Here is a 25,141-nt window from a genome sequence, read left to right as displayed (position 1 = left end):
GAGGTTGTACAGAATTTAATTTAAAAATCCATTGTTGTTCTTTTAAATTCAACAATTTTTGTGGATCACCCCCCTCCCTGATAGTTGGATACAATCTATCACCCTCCATCTTAGATCCACAAATTTATGTTTTTCCAAGAGACAGTGTGCCACAATCGGAGCTTGAACCTTTTCTGTCGACAAGCAACTGCGGTGTTCAATTAACCTAGTGTGGACTGGACATTTAGTCTGACCGACATACAGTTTGTCACAAGGACATGCTATGATATAGATGACATAGGAGGTCTGATTGCCAGACCTGACATAGGAGGTCTTATTGCCAGATCTGCTGCTACCCTCAGCTTGGAACTCTTCATGTGTAATGGTTAATTCAGTCTGCTTTCCAATGGAAAAAGCAAGTTTACTTAGCGTAAATGGTGTTTTTTGTAGATAGCAGGATGAATTAGATATGGAATACCACCCATCTCCCTAGATAGTCAACTAAGTAGCTAGAATTATCTCTGATATCGACTGAGGAGGCTTATGAGACAATGCCAAAGGGGGAATTCCTGTACATGCTCAGTAAGAATTTAAAGCTCTACTAGCTAGAAGGGATGAGTCCATTCAGTGCCGCTGGATGACATCACCCACAAGAAATGGCTAATTCATCCTGCTATCTGCTGAAAACACCATTTATGGTAAACAAACATGCTTAAACATCATTTGATTAGCTAAATAAAAAAATCAACTATGTTTCTCAGTTAACTTGTTCAAAGAAACTAGTTATAAATAATATGTTGTTTAAAAATAGTCACTTTGTAGCTCTGATCCTTGGACTAAGGATAGTAAAAAATGATGCACATTTTCCATTTCTTGAATTTCAAGGAAAAATTAAATCAAAGGAATGTAAAAGAATAAAATATGTTTACCGTATTAAAAAGATTTTCCTATTACTCTGCAAATGTCAATTTTTTTTTTATTACTGGTTTGCATATCAAGACACAGTAAATGTTGATGCCAATATTGTTCAATAACTATACATTGTATTTGTGTTCACTGTAATACACTAAGATAAATAAAGTTATAAAAAAAAAAGACACAATAAATGTAGGTGATAATGGTCCATTCCTATCAGCAAAGGAGATGTTACCTCTCACTGGGCAAACACCTTCAAAAGCATCATTTAACCAAATTTCTTCTCCTTTTATTTTAGATTGCATGATGTTCTCAATAACCTGAAACAGAAACTAGCCAAGCAAATAAAGCAGTATCAAGAAGAGAACCAAACATTGACAGATGATTATAAGAGAATCGTGGAGCTCTACAAGGATGTGCAGAAAAAAATGAGGTATGTGCATTCTCTTTTTGAGGCTTGATTTATTTATTCTTGAACAAGCCGTTAAGCCCGTTAAAACGGGCTACATCCCTCTGTCTCTCACCTCCCCCTCATTCTCTCTCCTCTCACTCTTCACCACCCCCCCCTCCCCCACTCCTCCCCACCCTCCCTCTCCTCTCCTCTCACTCAGTCCCTCCCTCCCACTCAGTCTCACTCACTCCCTCCCCCCTCTCTCCCTCCCTCTCACTCACTCAGTCAGTCCCACTCACTCTCACTCAGTCCCTCTCCCTCCCTCTCTCTCCCTCCCTCTCTCTCCCTCCCTCTCTCTCCCTCAGTCCCACTCACTCCCTCTCACTCAGTCCCCCCTCCCTCTCTCAATCCCTCCCTCTCACTCAGTCACTCCCTCCCCCCTCTCTCCCTCCCTCAATCCCACTCCCTCCCTCCCTCTCTCTCCCTCAGTCCCACTCACTCCCTCTCACTCAGTCCCCCCTCCCTCTCACTCAGTCCCTCCCCCTCACTCAATCCCTCCCTCCCACTCAGTCCCTCCCTCTCACTCAGTCTCTCCCTCCCCCCTCTCTCTCACTCAGTCACTCCCTCCCCCCTCTCTCCCTCCCTCTCACTCACTCAGTCCCACTCACTCTCCCTCAGTCCCACTCCCTCCCTCTCTCTCCCAGTCCCACTCCCTCCCTCAGTCCCACTCCCTCTCACTCAGTCCCCCCTCTCCCTCTCACTCAGTCCCACTCCCTCCCCCTCACTCAATCCCTCCCTCCCACTCAATCCCTCCCTCCCACTCTCTCTCTCCGTCCCTCCCTCCCACTCAGTCCGTCCCTCCCTCTCTCTCTCTTCTCCCTCCCTCGCTACTGGCCGCTACCGCCGGCCGCTACCGCCGTCGCCGCCACTCGCTGCTGCCGGTACCGCCGCCGCTCGCTACCGCCGCCGCTCGCTACCGCCGTCGCCGCTACCGCCGCTGCTCGCTACCGCCGCCCGCTACCGCCGTCGCTACCGCCGCTGCCGCCGCTACCGCCCGCTGCCGGTACCGCCGCCGCTCGCTACCGCCGTTGCCGCCCGCTGCTGCCACTGGATGCCGCCATTTTTTTTCTTTCTGACGCTGGCTCAGACCGACGTGCTCGCCCGCACATGCGCGGTAGAGCTGGTCTCTACTGCGCATTTGCGGCACGTCGGTCAAGCTTCGTTTATCTAGTAAGATTATAAGATTAATTTAGACCCATCTGAGGAAAAATTCCACACATGACTGTTAACCTGAATGTAGCTACTAGTACCTGAGAGTAAGTCTCGCACTTGGATAAGTCATCCTGGAGGCTGTTACTGTTTGTTCAGTTAATAGCTGTTCCTGGGATCAACCTGCCTTCCTTGAAATTATACGTGCCATACTATATTCCTGGATACACAAGACCTAAGATCTGATCTGAACTTGAATCACAAGGATGGATTGGTATGAGGCACCAGCAGACCTAGCACATGAACTAGGACATCATGCTAAATAGATAAAGATGAATATTAAAATCAGTGTGCAGGCGCACATGTATGCGTGTATGCCGGTTTGTGTAAAAAGCCGTAGCCATTTTATAGCATGCGTGTATATGCGCACATGTTATAAAATAGGCTAAACACGCATATAATATACGCGCGAATGTGCACACAAATGCTGCTTCTTACGCACATGTAGGGGAATTTTATAAGGGACACAAGCCGATGCAATTGGCTATTTTCCCAGTTTGTTCCCACTTCACACAGATAAGGGATAGGACTTCCTAACTCCCCCTAGTTAAATAGCCTCCCTTTTACTTTGTTAACTCCAACCCTTAAAAACCCGCTCACCTCTTTTACTACTGGAAAAGATCAAAGATTGAAGAACTGTATGAAAGTCTTGAAAAAAGAGGAATGGATGTAAATGTTTAAGCATATATAATTTGAAAAAGGATTTTTTGACTATTGTAGAAATATGCTGAGATAGTGAGAGATCCGAGTTGACAAGGATTCCCAGTTAAAATGGGAATGGAAATACCTTCTAACAGTATGTGAGACTGAGGGCCATTTGTTGGGTTCATGATTGAAGATAAGTGGACTACTTCTGTTTTAGTGGGGTTCAGTTTGAGACAATTATGTGATAGCCAGGTGTTGATAGTATGTATGTATAGGATTATTGTAGAGATGGTATCTGACCAAGATGATTTATATGGAACAAACAATTGTATGTTATCTGCATAAATTTTGAACTGAACATCCAGTGCAGATAACAAATGACAAAGGGGCAGCAGATAGAAGTTAAAGAGAATTGGAGATAGTGAAGATCCCTGAGGGACACCAAAGAAAACTGAGTAATAATTGGAAGAGTGTGAACTAATGTTGATTTGTTGATTGCGGTTTGATAAATAGCTAGTAAACCAGTTGAGTACTGAGGAAGAGATGCCTATTGATTCTAAGCTGGATAGAAGGATTCAGTGATCAAGAGTATCAAAAGCTGCAGAAATATCTAAAAAGCCTAGGATGAAATCTGTGTTTGAATCGAACCCTCATAGTATAGTATCAAATGATGATAGAAGTAAGGTTTTAGTGGAATGACCTTTCTCACAGGACAAGCAGGATGGTAGTCCTCACATATGGGTGACTTCATTAGGATGGAGCCCAATCACGGAACACTTTTGTCAAAGTTTCCAGAACTTTGACTGGCACCTACTGGGCATGCCCAGCATAGCCTCAACCCTGCAGCCAGCAAGGGTCCCCCTTCAGTCTTCTTTTTTCCACGCAGTAGTAGCCAAGCGGGTTAAGGACCTCTTCAGAGATTCCTGACAGGAATTTTCTTCACGGAACTTTGTTTGAAAAATTTCAAAAAATTCTACCCCACAGGGGTCCCCTTATCAATTTCTTTATTCCGCGGTCGAATGGTAAGTTTTTTGCATGTTTGTGGTCTATTCCCATCGAGTTTTTCCCTCGCGGCCTACCGGCCATCAACTGCACTGCGACTAAATTTTGTTAAGGCCATGGTGTCGGGTTTCCATCCATGCCCCGACTGCACTCGAACAATGTCCATCACTGACCCTCACAACGGTCTGTGTGATGTGCTTGGGGTCTGGCCACGATGTCCTTACTTGCACCAAATGTGCCCAAATGACACCAAAGGATCGCAAGGTTCAGCTCAATAAGATGGGTCTTCTCTTTCGGCCAAAAACCCCGATTCCATCGATAGCTTCGACGTTGTCTGAACCAGTGCCATCTACGTCGCGCCAGCACCAGGAATCCACTGCTATCCAGCCGGCCTTGACGACTCCATGGGTGTCGACCCCCTCTGTTCCTCCTCAGGAAAAACACCGAGGTGAACATCGAGAAAAACATCGACACCGTCATTGTAAAGCTCAGACCACCAATATGGGCAAACCCTCGGCATTGTCGTCATTTGAGCCTATGACAAGGAAAAGGCCCTGTCCTCTTCTGTCTCTGGGTCACCGAGGCATTCCCCACCTGGACAAGTGCCGGGATCCACGATTCCACCTTCACCTGTGGACCATCCGGCTACGCCAGTGCTGCCTCCTACTCCAGAACCAGGTATCCATGCCCCAGGTTTCCATGAGGAATTGGATTGGATGATCCAAGAGGCCATCGGCAAAGCACTCCAGGGTTTCCAAATTCCGCCAACGCCGTCCTCACTGCAGCCTGGTGCCACCCCATAAGTTCCGCTTTTGCAGCGGGGATTCCCCTATGCAGCTGGGAACCGCCGCCTGGTGCTGCTGCCTTCATCCTGCGGCCTGCCTGCTCCATCTGTTCCTGTGCGGCCGGGAGGACGCCGCTGTCCTTGGTGCTGTTCTATCTGTGGGCCTTCTTAGGCGCCGGCGCGCACCTCTTCAATGTATTTAAAGGGCCAGCGGCAGGAAATGCCCACGGCCCCACCGGAAGTCTTCAGATCTCACTTCCTGGTTCAGCCCTATAAGAGGGCTTCTCTTCAGTTCTTCCGAGCCTTCGCATCAGCTTGCACATCGTTGTGTTCTGGCTGCTGGTCCAGGTCCTCCGTGGTCTTCATTGTGTAGATGGCTTCGTGTTCAGTGTTCTTCATGTTCCTGATCCTGATGTTCCTGGTCTCCTCATCCTGATGTCTTGGTCTCGTCCCTCGTCGGAGCTCCTTCATTTGTGGTTTGGGTTGTTTCCATGTTCCTGATGTCTGTGATCCAGTCCTGATGTTCCGTGATCCAGTCTTGATGTCCTTGATGTTCCGTGATCCAGTCCTGATGTCCTTGATGTTCCGTGATTCAGCCTTGATGTCCTGTACCTTTGGTTCCTTGATGTCCACCCTTCCTCCTTTGCAGCACAAGCCTCCGGAGGGTAATCCTTGCCTGAAGCCAAGTCCTGTCTTGGTCCTGAATCCTTGCCTGAAGCCAAGTCCTGTCTTAGTCCTGTGTCCTGAACCTTGCCGGCCCTCGGATTCCTTGTGTCTGCTCTGTCCATGTGTTAGACTCTGTTTGGAACCTGCATCGACGAAGCGTGGTCCGCAACCAGCCACAAGTGGCTGTGTAGGGCACGCCCCGGTGCAGGCCTCTCAGTTTCTGGGACATGTCCTCACTTGCTCCATTATCTCGTCTAGAGTCTGCCCCGCATCGTGCGTGGTCCACGACCAGTCCCGTGGGTTGGCTGTGTAGGGCGCGCTGCGTCACAGCCTCAACCTAGTACTTGACTTTATCTTGAACCTTGAACCTGAGTCTTCATCTCCTGAACCTTGAACCTGAGGCTTTGTCTCCTGAACCTTGATCCTGAGTCTTCATCTCCTGAACCTTGATCCTGAGTCTTCGTCCAAGTATCCATGTCTTTGCCTGGTCTCCGTCCCCTGCCGCTTCTTGCCGTTACCCAGCAGCAGGTCAAAAAGGCTTGGAATGGTCGGAGGACTGTTCATTGCCCGTTGCATTGTTGGTCTTATTGTAGCGTGCACATCCGGTGGAGGGTCAGTATCTTCAGCCTTGTTCCTGTCCCGGATTGTTCCTGTTCCGGGTAATCCTTGCCTTGTCTTCACTCCAGCCTTGTTCCTGCCCCATTCGTGCTGGTACCAGCTCACCTCCCGTGGTGTGTCTTGGGGATCCTCCCTGAGTCAGGCCTTGGCTCAAGGGCTCTCATTCCTCTTCAGATGGATCACGCTTCCGAGCTCCTGATCGGGTCTGAGGGTGGGCTTCGTAACAGTACCCGAAGGCCATAAGCTTGGTCCCGATGAGCGCGCTCCGCAACACTTAAGGTATTTAAAAGTAAGCAGAATTTTACTGAGATATTTAGAAGTGTCAAATTCTTTTTCAAAAAAGTCAGATAAATTGTTCATTTTATTTGGAGGAGCATAACAACTTTAGGTGATATACATAACAGGTTCTAAAAAGCAGAAGATAGGTACAGCACATGTGTTAAAATAAAATCAGGCTTTAACGTAATCAGTGTCTGTTAAACTAGTGCAGTCATTTTCATTGGAGTAATGTATATCCTGCAAAGATTTGTAAAGTGGCCACATGATCCACAGTACTTTCATCTTCAAACATTACAGATTGAATGTTTTCATGAAAATGAACACTACTTATAAAGCAAGTGTTCTAAAAACAGGTATAATATCCTCCCAACCAAAATAATTGAGCTTTGGTTCTTCCCAGTCATTCTAGACTAGTGTAACAGAAAGAAAAAGAAAGAGAAATTTATACTTACCTGATAAGTTCCTTTCCAATATTTCTGCTACACCAGTCCAGAAACCCACCAGGAAGAGGGAAACTCTGTTTAAACAATAATTAATTAAAGCCCAGGGCCTATACCAATTGTACTCACTTTATTTATAAGTCTTCTATAAAGAATCGTATCAACAGGCTTACTGAAATCCAAGCACACTACATCTAGTGTTTTCCCGATCCAATTCTCTGGTCACCCATTTGAAGAACATGATCAAATTTGTCTGACAAGAGCTACCTCTGGTAAAACCATGCTGTATCAGATCTTATAGTCCATTGGATTCCAGAAACTGCACTATCCTCTTTTTTAGCAGAGGTTCCATTAATTTGCTCGTTTGTCTCTTCTGTCACCTCCTTTTCTTCATCAGGGGACCGTTCAAAAGCTTCTCACGACTTACCACCTCTCCTGGAAGCAGCCAGCTCTGCCGAACCCCTCGCACAGCCAGCTGGAAGCAAGCTCCGCAGGGGCTTCACAAAAAGCAGAACAACATCGCAGCTTTCACTGCCTGAGCTGAGAAAACACCGCAGGACGCCCTCCCCCCACCAGATCACAGCAAGCAACGGGGATACACTCAAGGCCTACCAGAAAGGCCTCCGATCGGAATCCACACCACGTGACCTGCAGCTAAGCCAGCCCTCAGACGTCAACGGAGGGGCAGGGTGAGTGAATTTTAAATTTACACTCACCCCGGGTGCCCCCCCGAATCTCCAGGGGACCGTTCAAAAGCTTCTCACGACTTACCACCTCTCCTGGAAGCAGCCAGCTCTGCCGAACCCCTCGCACAGCCAGCTGGAGGCAAGCTCCGCAGGGGCTTCACAAAAAGCAGAACAACATCACAGCTTTCGCTGCCTGAGCTGAGAAAACACCGCAGGACGCCCTCCCCCCACCAGATCGCAGCAAGCAACGGGGATACACTCAAGGCCTACCAGAAAGGCCTCCGATCGGAATCCACACCACGTGACCTGCAGCTAAGCCAGCCCTCTGACGTCAACGGAGGGGCTGGGTGAGTGAATTTTAAATTTACACTCACCCCTGGCGCCGCACGCCGAAGGTGCGCGTCCAAAGGAGCAGGCCCCTTTGCGCGCCCCTTTGAGTAGCCCATTCAAAGCAGCCCACTATTCCTACCCACCTCTAACGCCTACCTTCCTCTTCCCGCTCCTTCCAAACGCTAAAAAAAAAAAAAAAAAGTGAAGATGAACAAGATCTCTTCTCCAAACAACCCTCCCACTTCTTCTAAGGAACTCTCAACACAAAAAAAAAAAATTCTTCTTCGAAACCTCTACACAATGTAAAAAAGCCAACCTCCATCAAAAACAACACACACATCCAACTCTCAAGCTATATGCTTCTCTCATTTATACTTATCAATACTCGCTCAATAATTAAAAAAATTCCCTCTATTCAATGACCTACTCAGCGACTGCAAACCAGATTTCATTGCAATCACGGAAACCTGGCTAAAAAACACAGATTCCGTCCTAATAAATCAACTATCCAACCAGGACTACAACATCTCATCAATTCCCAGAAAAAATAAAAAAGGAGGTGGCTTAATGCTTATATCTAAAAAAAAAAACAAACCTTCAACTAAAACTTCGTCCATCTACCATTCCTTCACCTTTTGAAATTGCCTTATATGACTCACCATAACTTCAGATATGTTGTGAAAGTGGACCCTTGTTTCGAGGTAACAGTTACCGTCGAAGGGCAAGGCCTTTCGACCCGAGGACTCTTGCTAGAAGACTTCACCCTGGAAGCGCGCAACCCCCCCAGGAGAAGCCCGTAGGGGTCCAGCCGCTGGGACTTAGACGACTTCTCTGAAGACTGTAAGAGGTCTGGACGCAGGCGCCTCCTGCAGGTCGTGGGTTCCAGACGGCTGGCGCCTCCAGCAGGTCGTGACAGTCTGAGGATGGAATCGAAGAAGAGTCCAAAGCCAGTCCAAGTTCAATATGCCAGCGGGGTCCGAATCCAGTCCAGGGTTGAAGCAGGAGAAGGGTCTGAAGCCGTACCAGAGTCCAGACAGGAGAAGGGTCCAAAGCTGTACCGGGGTCGAGACAGGAGAAGGGTCCAAATCCGTACCGAGGTCAGGCCAGAGAAGAGTCCAGGGCCGTACCGGAATCAATCCAGAGAAGACATGTCCACCAGTCCAAGTCAGCAGCCAAGAATCAATCCACGGAGCAGGGGAGAAGACGGGATGAAGAAACACGAACCAGGAGCCAGGAACACACTCAAGGCAGGAACCTTAATACCAAGGCAAGGACTGGATGCTCAGTCCTTGCCTTAAGTACAGGAAGCAGGAGGAGGAGCTACAGGGGGAGCCATGACACTTCCTGTCATGGCCCCTTTAAGATTCTCCTGCAGCTGCGCGCGCGGCCGTAAGAGGCACAGGGGGAGGAGTCAGATGGCCGGGGAGCCTCGCTGCCGGCTCAGCGGTAGCGGTGGCCAAAGAAGAGACAGGAAGGGCTGTCCGTTCCCGCAGCCAAACCCCGGCGAACCGGGTAAGTTAAGCCTGCTGCCCCTGATCTTGTCTTCGTCGCGGCCGACCGTGGCCGGCGGCTATGACATCCGGTCTTGGTCGCGGTCTGCTGCGGCCGGCGCCACTAACAGTACCACCTCCTTTAGGCCTCCCCCTAGAAGGCTTGGGTTTACCAGGGTGTTTGGCATGAAAGTCTTTGAGCAATGATTTGTCCAATATATTCTTTGCCGGTTCCCACGAGTTCTCCTCCGGACCATATCCCTCCCACGCCAGGAGATACTCCCAAATGGTGCCCCGTTTCCGGACATCCAACACCTCTCGCACTTGATAAATTGTCTCATCCATAGCCTGATGGTGCGCTGGTTCTGGCGGTTTCCGACTAGGCCACCTGAGGATCAATGGCTTTAGAAGAGACACATGGAAAGAATTGTGAATGCGCAAGGAAGCCGGTAACCGAAGTTGATAGGTTACGGGACCCAGTTGCCTCAAAACCGGAAACGGACCAATATACCGAGGAGCCAATCTCATAGAAGGGACTCTCAGACGGATATGCCGGGTGCTGAGCCACACCCTCTCCCCGGAATGGAACTGCGGAGTCTGGCGTCGATGCGGCTCAGTGAATTTCTTCGCAGAGCGGGCTGCTTTCTATAGCATCTTTTGCGTATGAGCCCAAAGTTGTTTCAGTTGAGTAGCAGTCAACTGAGCCACAGGCGAAGGCACAGGTAAGGGTACAGGCAAGGGTGGACGGGGTTGACGACCGAAGACGATCTGAAAAGGGGATGCACCTGTAGAGGTCCCAGCATGCGAATTATGTGAAAATTCCGCCCAGGAGAGAAGAGATACCCAATCATCTTGACGAGAGTTAACATACAAACGTAGGAACTGTTTTAGTGTGCGATTAGTGCGCTCAGCCTGACCACTAGCCTGAGGATGAAAAGCCGTAGTGAAATCCAAGGAAATCTGGAACTTCTTGCAGAGGTTGAGCCAATATCGAGCCGTGAACTGCGGGCCCCGGTCTGAGGTGATGTGTTGCGGCAGGCCATGTAGACGGAAGATGTGCAGCATGAATAATTGAGCTAGTCGTGGGGCAGACGGGAGGGAGGGGAGTGGAATAAAATGGGCCATTTTAGAAAAGCGATCCACCACTACCCATATCACTGTATTGCCATCAGAAGGAGGAAGCTCTACTACAAAATCTGTGGAGATATGTGTCCATGGTCTGGTGGGAATGGGCAACGGTTGTAATAGGCCCCAAGGTTTCCCAGTGAGGACTTTATGTTGAGCGCAGACTAGACAGGAATCCACATAAGCTCGTATGTCTTTATGCATCTCTGGCCACCAATAATATTGCTGTAACAGCGCCTGTGTTCGCAGTCGTCCGGGGTGTCCTGCCAATCTGGAATCATGACCCCAGGCCAAAACTTTATTGCGCAGCCGCTTGGGTACCACCGTCTTCCCAGGTGGTACTGTGAAGGTAGCAGACAGGATGATACGGGCCAGATCAATGATGTGTTGTTCTGATTCCTCAATATCTTCTGTGGAGAATGAATGGGATAAGGCGTCAGCCTTAATGTTCTTGTCGGCAGGTCGATATCGTATTTCAATATCGAAATGAGTTAAAAAGAGGGCCCAGCGGGCTTGACGGGGGTTTAATCGTTGAGCTTGTTGTAAGTATGTTAAATTTTGTGGTCAGTAAAGATGGTTATGCGATATTGGGCTCCTTCCAACCACTGTCTCCATTCTTCTAGCGCCATCTTAATAGCAAGCAGCTCCTTGTCTCCAATGGAATAGTTACGTTCTGCTGCAGAAAATTTTTTAGAGAAATATGAACAAGGATGCGCTGCTCCAGATGTGGTAGTCTGATTCAGAACAGCACCCACTCCCTCGGCTGATGCATCAACTTCTATAAAAAATGGGCGCTTGGGATCGGGATGCCGAAGACAGGGCTGCCGAAGGAAGGAATCTTTAAGGGTTTGAAATGCTTCCTCGGCCTCCACAGGCCAGGTCTTGATGTTAGCTCCTTTTCGAGTCAGGGCAGTCAGAGGTGCGGCAAGTTTAGAAAAATTCCAAATAAAACTGCGATAATAATTTACGAAACCTAGAAAACGCTGAAGCGCCCGCAGTCCATTAGGCTGAGGCCATTCTTTGATGCATTTCAGCTTAGCGGGGTCCATTTGAAATCCTTGTTTAGATATAATGTAACTCAGGAAAGGGAAAGACTCCTTTTCAAAAATACATTTTTCAATCTTAGCATACAGTCTGTTCTCTCTAAGCCGCTGTAATACTTGAATGACGTGTAGTCTATGAGCTTGCAAATTAGCCGAGAAGATAAGAATGTCGTCCAGGTAGACCATAACACAGATATAAAGCAGGTCTCGGAATATTTCGTTAACAAAGTTTTGGAATACTGCAGGGGCATTAGTCAGTCCAAACGGCATAACCAAGTATTCATAATGTCTGTCTCTCGTGTTAAACGCCGTTTTCCATTCGTCGCCTTCGCGAATTCTGATAAGATTGTAGGCCCCTCGGAGGTCCAATTTGGAGAATATCTGGGCCCCTTGTAAACGATCAAAAAGTTCAGCGATCAAAGGCAGTGGGTAGCGATCGTTAATGGTGATAGCATTGAGTCCACGGAAATCAATGCATGGTCTTAGCGTTCCATCTTTTTTTCCCACGAAGAAGAAGCCAGCTCCGGCCGGCGAAGTAGTGTCGAATGAACCCCTTTTGTAAATTCTCCTGAATATAGCTGGTCATAGCCTGAGTCTCTGAAGCAGATAAGGCATAGACCTTCCCTCGGGGAGGAGAGGCCCCTGGAACTAAGTTAATGGCACAGTCGAACTCTCGATGTGGGGGCAGGATATCCGCTGCCTTTTTAGAGAAGACATCCACAAATTGGCTATACGGTGCAGGTAGACCTTCGAGTCGTGTGGTGCAGAGGTAGTTGTCAGTAGGTATGGATTCTTGAAGACAAGTCTCTTGACAAGCAGCTCCCCATTGCAGAAGTTTCAGGGTCGTCCAATCAAACTGAGGGTTGTGCCGTTGCAACCAGGGAATCCCCAATACCACAGGGTGTATAGCTCTCTGGATGACATAAAACGAAATTCGTTCACAATGTTTGGGTCCGATGTGACACTCGAGGGGAACAGTCTGATGGGTTATCCTCCCTGGAAGCGGGTCTCCATGAATAGAGGATATAATCAATGGTGTGGGGCAAGGTTGCAGAGGAAGATGGAGTTTCTCCACGATATCTTGGAGGATGAAACTCCCACCTGCGCCAGAGTCTACTAGGGCCATGGTGGAGAAATGGAGGTCCTTTAGTGCCAATGAGATCCGGAGAGTAAGTGGGGGAGCTGGAGAGGTACTGCCTAGGTACCTCTCCAGCTCCCCCCACAATAAAATAAAACAGCAACAGGTAAAGCCTGTTGCTGTTTTTATTGTTTACTGTCTGTTAAGCCTGTTGTCTGTAAAGCCTGTTGTTAATTTATTGTTTATTGTAAACCGAGGTGATGTATCATTTTACGTGCCGCGGTATATAAAAATCTCTAAATAAATAAATAAATAGGGTTACTCCCCCGCCAGAGCCTAGGCTTTGAAGTTTCCCGGACGGATCAGGCAACGGGCTATGAGGTGACCCGATCCTCCACAGTACATACAGAGACCAGCCCGACGGCGCCTCTGTCGTTCCTCAGGAGAAAGAGGACCACGCCCCAGTTGCATAGGTTCTTCAGTATTTCCTCCAGAAGGTGTGGTAGGTTGTGGAGTGGTAGGTACTGGATGAGGAGAGTTCCACGAGCTGGTTCTTCTGGAGTTAGCTCCTTCATGGGCCCTTTCTTGCAGCCGACGGTCTATCCGGTTTACTAAATCGATGATAGCGTCTAAGGACCTTGGTAGTTCCCGAGCCGCCATCTCGTCCTTGATCTTTGACGATAGACCCTCCAGGTAAATGGAACGCAAGCAGTTCTCTTCCCAATGCAGTTCCAAAGCCAATGTTCTGAACTCGATGGTATAGTCTGCAAGGGCTCAGTTACCTTGTCGTAGTTGCAGCAGTTTAGAACCGGCTACTACCTGCTTCCCAGGATCATCGAAGATTGTGATGAAAAGTTCCAAGAACTTTTGAAGATTTTGCAGATGGGATCTGATCGTCGCCAATAGGGAGATGCCCACGCCAGGGCCTTCCCCTCCAACAGTGACAAAATGTATGTGGTCTTGGTGAGATTGTCTGGAAACAAAGAGGCTTGGAGTTGAAAATGCATGTTGCACTGATCGATGAATCCTTGACACAAATGAGGATCCCCTGCATAGCGTGGAGGTATGGGTAACGGAATTGTGGTTCGGCCGGGACTTGGCGCCAACGCTGGTACGGCGGCAGCAGCAGTCTGAGCAGCTGCCATGGATTCCATACGTGCATTAAGTCGTTCTAATGATGATGCCATGGATTCCAGAATCCGTTGTTGTTCCATGACCTTCTGAGCCAGTCCTGGGATGGCTTGTCGAGCCGAGGCCTCTGCCGGGTCCATGGCCTTGGTATTCTGTTGTGAAAGTGGACCCTTGTTTCGAGGTAACAGTTACCGTCGAAGGGCGAGGCCTTTCGAACCGAGGACTCTTGCTAGAAGACTTCACCCTGGAAGCGCGCAACCCCCCCAGGAGAAGCCCGAAGGGGTCCGGCCGCTGGGACTTAGGCGACTTCTCTGAAGACTGTAAGAGGTCTGGATGCAGGCGCCTCCTGCAGGTCGTGGGTTCCAGACGGCTGGCGCCTCCAGCAGGTCGTGACAGTCTGAGGATGGAATCGAAGAAGAGTCCAAAGCCAGTCCAAGTTCAATATGCCAGCGGGGTCCGAATCCAGTCCAGGGTTGAAGCAGGAGAAGGGTCCGAAGCCGTACCAGGGTCAAGACAGGAGAAGGGTCCAAAGCCGTACCGGGGTCGAGACAGGAGAAGGGTCCAAATCCGTACCGAGGTCAGGCCAGAGAAGAGTCCAGGGCCGTACAGGGATCAATCCAGAGAAGACACATCCACCAGTCCAAGTCAGCAGCCAAGAATCAATTCACGGAGCAGGGGAGAAGACGGGATGAAGAAACACGAACCAGGAGCCAGGAACACACTCAAGGCAGGAACCTTAATACCAAGGCAAGGACTGGATGCTCAGTCCTTGCCTTAAGTACAGGAAGCAGGAGGAGGAGCTACAGGGGGAGCCATGACATTTCCTGTCATGGCCCCTTTAAGATTCTCCTGCAGCCGCGCGCGCGGCCCTAAGAGGCACAGGGGGAGGAGTCAGATGGCCGCGGAGCCTTGCTGCTGGCTCAGTGGTAGCGGCGGCCAAAGAAGAGACAGGAAGGGCTGTCCGTCCCTGCAGTTCCAGCAGCCAAACCCCGGCAAACCGGGTAAGTTAAGCCTGCTGCCCCTGATCTTGTCTTCGTGGCGGCTGACCGCGGCCGGCGGCCATGACACCCGGTCCCGGTTGCGGTCTGCCGCGGCCGGCGCCACTAACAAGATATGCATCGTTTACTCTCCACTAGGAGCACTTGAGAAAAACTGCTCACCTCTAATTGAATTTCTCATAAACAACATCTCCCTCAACAAACCCATTATCTTACTTGGCGACTTCAATATACACTTCAACTTACCCTTCCAATCAAAAACCTGCCAAATGATCATTGATGCACTATCAGCTCTAAATCTTGAACAAATAATCCAATCTCCAACTCACAAAGCAGGCCACACAATTGACCTCATCTTTATCAACACTGAAATTTGGAAATCAATCTCTACTCACGCTACAGAAATACCATGATCTGACCATCACCTAATCCAAGCTAAATTATTTATTTTTATTTATTTATTTATAGATTTTTCTATACCGGGGTACGTAAATAACATCACCTCGGTTTACATTCAAACAGTAATTCAGCATTGCGCTTTACAATATAACAAGGAAACTAAACGAAAAACAATACAGTATATAACTTTATATTAATAGAATATCAGTAATATATGAGAGATTGTGGCAGTTAGGAAGAGTAGTTGAGGATTCAGATCATTGATAGTAGGCTTTTTTAAATAGCCAGGTTTTAAGGTTTTGTTTAAATTTTTTGTGACAGAATTCCTGGCGTAATTCAGAGGGCATGGTGTTCCAGATTGTTGATCCAGCAATGATGAAAGATCGATCTTTTGTGCTAGAGAGTTTAGTCAGATTGGGTGCTGGGATATTTAGTTTGGCTAAATTCTGGAATCTCGTTGGGCGGGAAGACATTTTGAATTGTAGTTCATCTGTAAACCAGAGCATTTCTCTGTTTTGAATGGCTTTGTGTATCAGCGACATAGATTTATAAATTATCCTGTAAGCCACAGGTAGCCAGTGCAAAGACTGAAGAGCTGGAGTGATGTGATCATGGCGGCTTGTGTCGGTGATAATGCGGGCAGCTGCATTTTGCAGCATTTGCAAAGGTTGAATGATGGCTTTGGGTAGACCCAGTAACAGAGCATTGCAGTAATCAATCTTTGATAAAATGGTTGCTTGTAAAACTGTGCGGAAATCATATTGGTATAATAGAGATTTAATCCGTTTAAGCGTAAATAGCTTAAAGAAACCATTTTTTACCGTATCCGCGATGAATTTTTTAAATGTGAGATTGCTGTCAATGATGATACCAAGGCTGCGTACTTGTTGTGAAATAGTGGAGTTGTTTTGAGCAATATCAGAGTTGATCAGTATTGTATTTTTTGGAGGTGAAATTATGATAAGTTCAGTTTTATTGGTATTTATAGCCAATTGGTTGTCTGTGAGGATTGTTTTAATTTCTAATAAAGCTACCTTCCAGGTATTCAGTGCATTTGTGATTGTGCTGGTTATAGGTATGAGTATTTGAACATCATCTGCGTAGATGAAGTGTTGAAGACCCAATTTAGAGAGTAGCCGGCATAGCGGTGTAAGGTAAACATTGAACAATGTGGAGGAGAGAGAAGATCCTTGGGGGACTCCTTGAGAGAGGTTTCTTGGCTTGGATTCACTTCGTCCACATCTAACGCTGTATGTTCTATTGCTCAGGAATGACTGAAACCATAGTAAAGCCGATCCCGAGATACCTATTTCAGAAAGACGGGTAATAAGAGTGTTGTGGTTTACCGTGTCGAAAGCCGCTGATATATCAAGAAGGGCGATGAGGTATGATTTGCCAGCATCTAAAGCTTTTAGTAGCACCTCAGAAAGTGATATCAAAAGTGTTTCCGTGCTGTGGTACTTTCTGAACCCATATTGAGATGGAAAGAGTATTTGATGATCATCTAAATAATCAGATAGTTGTTTGTTGATGACTCTTTCCATAATCTTTGAGAGGAAGGGAAGGTTTGATACTGGACGAAAGTTTGCTGGATCAGATGAATCTAGGTTAGATTTTTTTATCATTGGAGTAATGATAGCATGTTTAAGTATAGAAGGAACTAAGCCTGTGGTGATGGATTTGTTAAGAATCTTTGCAATAGGTTTTGCTATTGTAGAACGTATTGTGAGAAGAGTCTTAGTAGGTAATATGTCGGTGGGGTGGAAAGCTGGTTTCATTTTCTTTAGAATTGACTCAACTTCAATACCAGTAGTAATCTCAAGATTAGATAGCTTTGTTTCATATTTATCTTGAGTGGCTGATGTAGCTTGGTTGGTGTGTAAAGGAGCAGGAAATGAATTAAATCGCGTTAAAATAGAGTGTATTTTGTTATAAAAGAATGTAGCTAGTTCCTCACATTTTGAATCATCATACCTCAACCTAAAAACACTTCAAAGCACCCCAAAAATAATATCTTACCGTCCACCATTTAACACAGATCTCCTACAAAAAACTCTTCAATCAGAACTAAAAAAACATCAACCTATCTAACGCAGATAATGCTATCTTATCATGGCTGAATATCACAAAAAAAGTAGCAGACCACATCAATCCCATCATTACAATATATAAACAGTCCAAACACAACAACCAATGGTACAATGAAAATATCAGAACTGCCAAACGTCTACTTAGAAAAAAAGAAAGAGAATGGCGGAAAAACAAAAACCCTACCACACTAAATAACTATCGGAACAATCTAACTCAATACAAAAATATCATCAACAATGCAAAAAAGAATTTCTTCTCCAATAAACTCTCCAAATTTCATCATAACCCCAGAATGCTATTCACAATAGTTCAAAAACTTACGAAAACCACCCAAGATTCTACATGCACCAAACATGGAAGTGACGACTTTGCGGACTTCTTCAACAACAAAATAGCTCATCTCATCCAATCCAACATAACCAACAACAACCAGAACAACAAACTCAACAGCATGATAACTTCATCCTGGTCAAACTTTGACATCTCCTCCACTCTTGAAATTAAAACTATTATAAACAAAATGAACCCAGCCAACCATCCATTGGACACCATCCCAATAACCTCCCTCAAAACAATCGAACCAACCATTGCTAAAACCATCACCAAAATCGTCAATTTATCATTGACTGAGTCTACTACCCCAAATGCCTCAAATCTGCTGTCATCAAACCAATCCTCAAAAAGAACAACCTAGATCCAGAAATCCTCACAAACTACCGCCCCATATCAAACCTTTCATTCCTAGCCAAAACCATTGAAAAAGTTGTACACACCCAACTAGATGATTATCTGAAGTCAAACAACATCCTACATCCATCCCAATTTGGATTTAGAAAAAACCTAAATACAGAATCTCTCCTCATCTCCCTAAATGACATTATCATCAGAGGCTTTGACAAAGGTGAAAAATACCTACTCATACTCCTTGACCTCTCAGCCGCTTTCGACACAGTAAACCACAATATACTGTTAGAACGACTATCAAATATTGGCCTTTCTGGTACTACATTACAATGGTTCTCGTCCTACCTCTCTGAACGTACATACCAAGTAGTGATCAAAAACACCCCATCAAAAATGATTGACCTCAAAACTGGAGTTCCCCCAAGGTTCAGCCTTATCTGCTACCCTCTTCAACATATACCTCCTACCCATCTGCCAACTACTAAAAGATCATGGAATCTCACATTTCCTCTACGCTGATGACATTCAGCTTCTAATTCCCATACAAAACTCAATTGAAGACGCATACAAAAAAACCTCAGATATACTATCTCAATCAAGCATCTACTAAACTTCCTGAAACACATAATCAACTTTGACAAAACTGAAATCATACTCATGGATAAAAAACCCAATCCAACTCCGCCACCCCTGACAATACTAGATAAACAAATGATAACGATAATCCCTACCACCCATACCAGGAACCTTGGAGTTACCATCGATGCTGATCTCTCTTTCATATCCCACATAGTAAATAAAACGAAAGAAGGATACCACAAGCTACTAACCCTAAGACATATAAAGCCATTTCTCAACCCTTCTGACTTCAGAACCGTCCTGCAGCTGCTTATTTTCTCCACCTTCGATTACTGCAACTCATTACTTATTGGAATTCCTTCATCATCCCTCAAACCACTCCAAATACTCCAGAATTCAGCTGCCAGAATCCTTACAGGAAAAAAAAGAAACGAACATATAACACCCATTTTATCCTGTCTTCACTGGCTACCTATTTCTGCACGAATTACCTACAAATCAATGACCATCATTCATAAAATCCTAAATGAATGATCTTTATGGACTAAAAGGCTTAAACATAACCCCCCAAAACCCACAAAGAAACCTACGCTCTAACAACACAGGATTCTTAAACATCCCCACCTTAAGAGACGCTTATCTTTCAACTACACGAGAGAGAGCATTTTCCATTGCCTCCCCCAAAATTTGGAATACCCTACCCAAAGAACTGAGGACCCAGCACATCCTGAAAACATTTAAAAAAGACCTAAAAACATGTTTATTCCACAAACTCTATTCTAACTATCTGACACCTGATCATCCCAGCCCTCAACAGAACTCGCAAGCATAATCCTCCTCTTCGTGCTCTCCTGATGTACCCTCCTTTTTCACCCCTCCCTGCTCTCTCACTTGATTCATTAAGTTCATTGAAAATGTTCTCCTCACTATTCTGTTATTCAACTACTAAGAAAAAATGTTTACTGTTCACAATACTCTACTGTTCCCAACTACCATGTTAACTCCATTTGATTGTATGCTTATTGCATATTTTGTATGATAATTGCATATTTTCTAAACCGTTATGATGGCTCTGCCGAATAACGGTATATAAAACTCTACAAATAAATAAATAAATCATTCTTTCTCTCTCTTTCATGTTTCCTCTGTCTTCATTGGCTCTCTGTGAACAATTTATTTTTATGTTGGGAGTTGTGGAGGAAGGACGTTGGGAATGTGGGTGGGTCACTGGCTAGCCACTTGCCATGCATGGGAGGCTGCTTTTTTTTTTTTTTGACTAGCTGGGGGTTGGGGTTGGGGCTGGGAGTCCTTGGATGCCCCACAAAAAGGACTGTTTGCGGACTGACATTTAAATACCAGTAGTGTTAACTGGCAAATAGAGAAAGGAATATGGTGTTCCTGAGAATCATCCAATACCTTGGAGCATGTCATTTTCACATCACTATGGAACCTCTGGGCCGGATTTTAAATGCCCTGTGCACGTAAATCCGGCCGTATTTACGTGCGCAGGGCCCTCGCGCGCCTATTTTGCATAGGCCGCCGGCGCGCACAGAGCCCCGGGACGCGCGTAAGTCCCGGGGCTTTGTAAAAGGGGCGTGTCGGGGCGTGTCCTAAAATGACGCGGCGTTTCAGGGGCGTGACACGGCGTTGCGGGGCGGGCCCGGGGCATGGTGCTGGCCCGGGGGCGTGGTCGAGGCCTCCAGACCAGCCCCGGGTCGGGTGATGGCGCGCCAGCGGGCTGCTGGCGCGCGCAGATTTACATCTGCTTTTAGCAGGCGTAAATCGTGCAGCAAAGGTAAGGGGGGGGGTTTAGATAGGGCCGGGGGGGTGGGTTAGGTAGGGGAAGGGAGGGGAAGGTGGGGGGAGAGCAAAGGAAAGTTCCCTCCGAGGCCGCTCCGAAATCGGAGCGGCCTCGAAGGAACAGTGGGCTCGGCGCGCGCAGGTTGCACAAATGTGCACCCCCTTGTGCGCGCCGACCCCGGATTTTATAAGATAAGCCTGGCTACGCACGTATCTTATAAAATCCAGCGTACTTTTGTTCGCGCCTGGTGCGCGAACAAAAGTACGCGCTTGCGCAAAATTATAAAATTTACCCCTTTGTGTCTTGAACTCTGTAAGGTGTGGAGCGGTGCTTTAAGACCTTCTGTGATGCATAACTGTTTTGTTTGAGAACAAATGTTTGTGGGGTTTGTGGATATTTGTAAGAATTCTCTCCCAAAGTTTGCGCTGGCTGTGTTTTGTTTTGGCAAAAGGAAGTGTGGTCAAATGTATTCATTATGACTATTGTTACACTGTGTCCATTGCCTTCATTTTTCAGGCCCTCTTTTTCCAGTTATCTGAGCCCTCTTAAGAGAATGCTCAATTTAGTATGATGATGCTATTTAGGATGCGCATGTTATAAAATCAGTGTATACTTTTTAAAATGTACCCCTTAGTAAGCATTTGGTAAACAGTGTAAAGGATGAGCATATACCATTATTAATTAAGAACACACTAAACCCTCATTTGCATATAGTGCTCCTTCACTTATATGTATGGACATAAAACTTTTAGTGTGCTTATGCAAACTGAATGTGCATGCTAAAGCATAAAGTTGAATTTTAAAAGATGGACATGCTCCAGAATCCGGAGATGGGCGTGCATCTAACACGTCCACTCAATTTTATAAGCCGCACACATATGCAAATATTTTGCATCAGGAAAAAAATAGGTGGAATGTGGGTGGGGCAAGGATGTTGCAGGGCAGGGCCAAGAGATATGTGCAAATGTAGCTACTCGTTTGGGTGTGCGTCCAGCTCATTTCAGCACAGCTTTACTTGTGCTATAGATGAGGTGTAAGTCAGAATAAAATATTATCCCAGGACAAGCAGGATGCTAGTCCTCACATATGGGTGACGTCATTGAACGGAGCCCAGGCGGGAAAACTTTCTGTCAAAGTTTCTAGAAACTTTTGACTGGTCCAGTAAGGCCATTGAGCATGCCCAGCATGCTATGATATTCTCTGCCACAGGTGTCTCTCTTCAGTCTTCGTTTTTTCCGCGCTGCAGCCAGCATCGCGGAACCGGAGCCGTTGAGTTTTTCTCAACCTTCTTGTGACTTATTAGTCTAAAAAAAGTGATATTCTCTCTCATAAAATCTCTCGGGGTCTCTCCTTACCGGCCGGTAAGTAACCCAGTCTTGATTTGTTTTCGGAGAGTAGAAAAAATTTACCTCACTCGAATCGACGGCCGTCATTCGATAAAAATGTCGACAGGATTTAAAAAATGTCCTGTTTGTGCTAGGAAAATGTCATTCACGGACCCGCACACCGAATGTGTGATGTGTTTGGGTGACAAACATGACATACAAAATTGTCCGCAATGTGCAGAAATGACGCCGAAATCGAGGAAAACCAGGCTTGAAAAAATGGAACATTTGTTCAGCCTGCAACTGATACCTTCCCCGTCGCAGTCGTTGAGGTAGTCTCCGGCTGGAGCGACTAAGCGAGTGATTCTTAAAAAACCTCGCCCGGGACCGTCGGGGGATCATTCCTCTCTTTCCTCGTCTTCGACGTCACCAAAATCGTCCAAAAAATTGAAGTCAAAACATCGACATCGACACAGAAGCCCCCCGTTGTCTGACTCTGCTTCCCAGCAACCCTCGACAGCGAAGCGGCCTAGAACACAGGACACGTCGGAGTCTTCAACGCCTCGGCCTACCTCGACTCCGTTGATGACGCCAGATCCCATACAGACAACTTGTCAGGAACTGGTACCTCAGCCTGCGCCACCGCCCGCAACCGCTCTGCTTCCAACGGTTGTGCGGCCGGAATTGTTCGATTTCATCTGACAAGCGATTTCTCAGGCTTTCAAAGAACAATTTACAATGCCGACTTCATTGTCGATGCCGATGATTTCCACATCGATGCCGGCAAATTTGCCGATGCCGGTGGGCACACTGATGCCGGGGCCATTCTTGACCCCGACGGGACACAGGGACTCGACGTCGACACCGAAGATCATCACGTCATCGACGTCCATATACGCACAGCTTCCAGCGATTTCTTCGATACCCTTACCTTCCATGGTACCACCGTCGACGGACTCGACACCAATGGCACCACCCTCGACAACTTCATCGAGGACACCCATTCTTCCCTCAACAATAACTGAGCAAGACACTAGTGATACTCAAGAATTGGCACTTTTTCAACGCCTTTTGAAAAAATATCACAAAGTTGTCGACACAGCTCCTCAAAAATCCCTGGAAGTGACTCCTCCCACAATATCCATCGATGACCCATTACCTGGGCCTTCGGGTGTTTTCACAAGGAAAATCCCAAGAACTCCTTATCAACAGCCAGAGGAAGAAGATTCTTGGGATGATCCAGGGACAGATACTTCTTCTGAAGAGTTCATGTCCAAACCATCACCTCCTGAAGAAAGGAAAAAATCACCACCTGAGGACTTATCTTTTTCAAGTTTTGTCCAAGAGATGGTGGATACAATTCCATTTAAGCTCTCATCAGAAGATGATTCAAGACAGCATACATTAGAGGTGCTGCAATTCGTGGATCCGCCAAAACAAGTTCTGGCAATTCCCATCCATGAAGTCCTGTTGGATTTACAGCAACGAGTGTGGGAACACCCATGCACTGTCCCAGCAGTAAATAAGCGTCTAGACACTACCTACCTAGTGCAGCAGGCACCAGGCTTTCAAAAGGCACAGCTACCACATCAATCTGTGGTGGTAGAATCTGCCCAGAAAAAATCTAAAAGGGTACGTCCACATTCTTCAGCTCCTCCAGGGAAGGATCATCGTTTTCTGGACTCCCTAGGAAAAAAAGTGTACCAGGGTGCACTTTTATCTTCCAGAATCTCTGCCTATCAACTGTACATGACACAGTACCAAAGGGATCTCTGGAAGCAAATGGAGCACTTCACAAATTCTCTCCCAGAGCAGTTTCAAGAATCTGCACAATCCATTATCACCAAAGGCCTTGAGGCTGGGAAACATGAGGTAAGGGCTGCTTATGACAACTTTGACACAGCCTCAAGAACAGCAGCAGCCAGCATTACAGCAAGAAGATGGGCCTGGTTGAAGGCATCAGATCTCAGGCCTGAAGTACAAGACAAGCTAGTAGATCTGCCATGCCGTGGGGATAACTTGTTTGGAGAGAAGGTACAGGATGCTGTCCAACAACTTAAGGATCACACGGAGACCTTAAGACAGCTATCACAACTGCTGCAAGAACCAACCACCCAGGCCCCTAGACGTTTTCCCCGAAGGGAACCTAGACGCCCATATTACAGGCCAAGAAGGTACTATAATCAGCCTACCAGACCTAGACCTTCTAGGCCTACCCAGCGCTCTCAGGCCAGACAACAAAGACCAGCCCGTGCTCAGCCTCCTCCACAGACTGGTCCAGCCACGGGTTTTTGAACACAAATCCAGAGATCAGACCCACCCTCCAAAACCCCAAACAACACATACCAGTGGGAGGAAGGATTTCCTACTTCCAATCAAATTGGGAAAACATAACCACAGACCAATGGGCACTTTCCATTGTAGCTCACGGTTACAAACTAAATTTTCTCTCAATTCCTCCAGAATTCCCACCAACTTCCTACCCACAACAAAATTCCCAAATAATTCAGTTACAAATAGAATTATCCACCCTTCTGACAGCCAGGGCCATTCAACCAGTGCCCAGGTCTCAGCGGGGCAGAGGATTCTACTCCAGATATTTCCTCATTCCAAAGAAAACTGGAGGCCTACGACCCATCCTAGACCTCAGAAATCTCAACAAATTTCTAAAGAAAGAAAGGTTCAGGATGGTTTCACTAGGCACAATGCTACCACTTCTTCAAACAGGAGATTGGCTCTGTTCTCTGGATCTTCAAGATGCTTACGCCCATATACCAATATACCCTCCTCATCGCAAGTATCTACGCTTCAAGGTGGGCATTCATCATTACCAATACAGAGTACTGCCATTCGGACTAGCTTCTGCTCCCAGAGTGTTCACCAAATGTCTGGCAGTAATAACAGCACACCTACACAAGCAAGGTGTACATGTTTTCCCATATCTAGACGATTGGCTCATCAGAAGCCAATCTCAACAAGGAGCAATACAGTCTCTCAACAAAACTATTGCTCTACTGCACTCCATGGGATTTCTCATCAATTATCCAAAGTCCCATCTCACTCCATCTCACCTGCTTCAATTCATAGGAGCGGATTTAAACACCAACCTCTCAAAGGCGTTTCTACCAGAGGATCGAGCAAACACACTGTCTCTACTGGCAAGCTCGATTCACTCCAAGAAACAAGCAACAGCTCATCAGTTTCTCACATTACTAGGCCACATGGCATCTACAGTTCATGTCACTCCTATGGCAAGACTGGCCATGAGGGTAACTCAATGGACTTTAAGATCACAATGGATACAAGCCATTCAACCACTTTATTCTCCACTTCAAGTAACCCACCAACTACGCTCTTCTCTACTATGGTGGATGAACAAGGACAATCTGTGCA

At 46.6% G+C, this 25,141-nt stretch overlaps 1 protein-coding gene across 1 annotated transcript in view; it reads left to right on the top strand.

Annotated features, from left to right (window-relative positions):
- DRC1 (dynein regulatory complex subunit 1) overlaps positions 1-25,141 on the top strand; it is a 310,180-nt gene that overhangs the window by 180,269 nt on the left and 104,770 nt on the right. The window lies entirely within an intron of this gene.

The sequence above is a fragment of the Rhinatrema bivittatum genome, chromosome 3 (assembly GCF_901001135.1).
Source record: "Rhinatrema bivittatum chromosome 3, aRhiBiv1.1, whole genome shotgun sequence".
In the NCBI taxonomy this organism is placed as follows: domain Eukaryota; kingdom Metazoa; phylum Chordata; class Amphibia; order Gymnophiona; family Rhinatrematidae; genus Rhinatrema; species Rhinatrema bivittatum.
This window is presented reverse-complemented; position numbering and strand designations above follow the sequence as displayed.